Source organism: Fukomys damarensis, unplaced genomic scaffold (assembly GCF_012274545.1).
Source record: "Fukomys damarensis isolate Sample0158 unplaced genomic scaffold, DMR_v1.0_HiC HiC_scaffold_2, whole genome shotgun sequence".
In the NCBI taxonomy this organism is placed as follows: domain Eukaryota; kingdom Metazoa; phylum Chordata; class Mammalia; order Rodentia; family Bathyergidae; genus Fukomys; species Fukomys damarensis.
In genome coordinates this window covers 18,463,750-18,466,449 of record NW_022900914.1, presented here as the reverse complement: position 1 = coordinate 18,466,449, position 2,700 = coordinate 18,463,750, and the positions used below count along the sequence as shown (strand labels likewise).

Below are 2,700 nucleotides of genomic sequence, written 5' to 3'. Positions count from 1 at the left end.
CTAGAGGATATAGCTAGATCATACAAACTGGGGAACTGGTGAGGGTAAATGAAAAGAGAGGGAGGAACAGAAACAAGAATAGAACAAACAGCTACAGGAAAACTAGAAACGGTTCACACTCATAAAGATGAAAATAAGGAAACACAAAACAGGACAAAAGCAGGAACAAAAAAGTGAGAAATGAGAAGAGGAAGAGAAAAAAGAAGACAAAAAAGAACAGAGTAAAAATGTTCCCTCAAGGCATAGCTCTGCTGTCTCCTGTGGACAACACCAACACCGGCAGCACACGGATCTGTGTCGATCCATCTCAGCAGGCTGGCCATAGTCTACTGAAATTCAGGCTGGTTTCTGGCTTTGAAGCGGAAATAGATCTTTCTGACCTTCAGGTTTGAACTCTGCATGATTCTATCGCATGTTCAAATACCCCTTTCTCCCAAAGGAGTCCAGGTTGCAGCTGGAGGCGCTGACCCCGACTCACCAGCCACTGTGGTCCACTGACTTTTTTCCACTTTTTGATGGCTGTTCTGTGGCCCAGTGAAGAGCTGTCATCTCTAAGGTCTCCCCGCATGACGTCAGCACCTATCCTAAGCAAGACCTCTCAGGGCTGGCATGGCCCTGCAAGGCCGCCAAGTGCAGGGCGTCCAGTCCACTTTGGCTGTGGCCTCCCTGCTCGAGCTGGCCTGCAGTAGCACCTGTGTGGTGAAGGAGCAGCCATACTGCGCTGCCTGGGGCAGTGACGATGTCCCCAGCCAGTCTGTAGTAAAAGGATCTCTGTCTGCTGTCAATATTCGAACTACATCACCTTGACCTGCAAGTGCCGCTTCTAAAAGTTTCTTTCCCAAATCTATCGGGGACATCGGGAAAAGCTTCAGGAGTGGCACCAAGGACAGCCTTTATTTTGGTTCTTTAAAACAGGGTGTCACTATGCAGTTCAGGCTGGCCTGAACTCACAGTGATCCTCCTGACTCAGCCTCAGGAATGCTGGGATTACAGGCATGCACCATCACGCTCAGAATCTGAAATTTAATCTAAACATAATTTAGCCTCTAGAAGGGCCTCTGAAGGCTCCAGAATCCTGTTGATTGAAATTAAAAGGAAAAGAGCTAAGAGCTTCATCTGAGTCTCTTAATTCTGTTATATCTCTCTGAAAAGTCCTAGGTTTAAGCCCCAGCACTGGCCCCCAAAAAACAAAAAACAAAAAAAAAATTAAAAAATAAAAATAAAAACCTCTTTCAGAGCTGGGGTTGTGGCTGTGCCTGGCATGGTGGCACCATGCCTGTGTTCCAGCACTTGGGAGGCTGAAGCAGCATCGCTGCCAGCCTGGGCTACACAGTGAGTTCAAGGTCAGACTGAACTGCATAGTGAGACCCTGTCTCAAACAACAGAACAAAACCCAAATAGAGCTGGAGTTGTAGCTCAGTGGTACAAGGTCTTGGATTTGATCTCCAGTATACACACACACACACCACACAGAAACGGGGCCTGGGATTCCCATGTCCGCCCAAAAGGAAGCATCAGACAAATGTGAATCGAACATTATTCCACATAATAAATGGCTTGTATTCAGAAATGTCAATGACTTGAAAGTCAAAGACCAAGCATTTCTGTCAGGCATGATGGTGCACGCCTATAATCTCAGCTACTTGGGCAGAGGCTGAGGCAGGAGGATGGCAAGCTCAAGGTCAGGCTGGACAACTCACGGAGAGCCTGTCTCAAAATAAAATATAAAAAATAAATTAGCCGGTGATTTAGCTCAGTGGTGCTGCTGACTGCCTCGCAAGCACAAGGTCCTGAGTTCGATCCCTGGTACAACAAAAAACAAACAAACAAAAAACGAAATTAAAAGGGAATATAAAAAGGGCTGCAGGTATAGCTTAGTGGTAGAGTATCCCTGGGATCAATCCCCAGTGGGTAGAGGACAGCTAGCGGTGATAACACACACATACAATACCAGCACTCAGGAGGCTGAGGCAGGAGGATCTAGAGTTTATTCTCATCATCCTATCATGTGTATTTCATTGTTTCTATTATTGATGAGACTACAGGGGCAATAATTTTTCATCCTATTTTAAATAATAAAAATATAAGCTGGGCATGGTGGCCATGCCTGTAAACCCAGCACTCACGGGGCTGATGCAGGAGAATTGCTGCAAGTTTGAGGCCAGCCTAAACTACACAGTGAGTTCAAGACCAGCCTGAACTACATAGCAAGACGCTGTCTCAAAAAAACACCAAAAATAGTGAAAATATGAGACAGCTCCCACACTGGATAAACACAGACATACGGGGAAATACTAATTAATAAAGAAATCAAATTAAAGCAACTTTAAAACACTTTAATGTTAAGAAGCAAAAATTAAATAGAATGTTAATACCATGAGGATCTGGTGAAATGCATATATGCACTTATTTATTCCTCGGGGCATTACATGATGGCACTCTTTAAAAAGTAATAGGTAACAGGCCAGGCATGGTGGTGCACACCTATGATCCCAGCACTGGGGAGGCTGAGACAGAGCGAGCAGGACTTCCAGCTGGCCTCAAGCACCGCCCCCCACCCCGTCCTTTCTTTTAAATTGTCTCTCAAGGTAAGTTGCTCAGGCTGACCCTGAACTTGTGATTCTGCCTCAGCCTCTTGATATATAATAATTTTTTTAAAACACTTACTTCGAGGAAAAATCTATTTCAGCCATAATAGGA

The 2,700-nt window shown here is 45.0% G+C and overlaps 1 pseudogene; it reads right to left on the bottom strand.

Annotated features, from left to right (window-relative positions):
• LOC104848794 overlaps nucleotides 1–960 on the bottom strand; it is a 2,820-nt pseudogene extending 1,860 nt beyond the window's left edge.
• Between the last annotated feature and the right edge of the window lie 1,740 nt (nucleotides 961–2,700).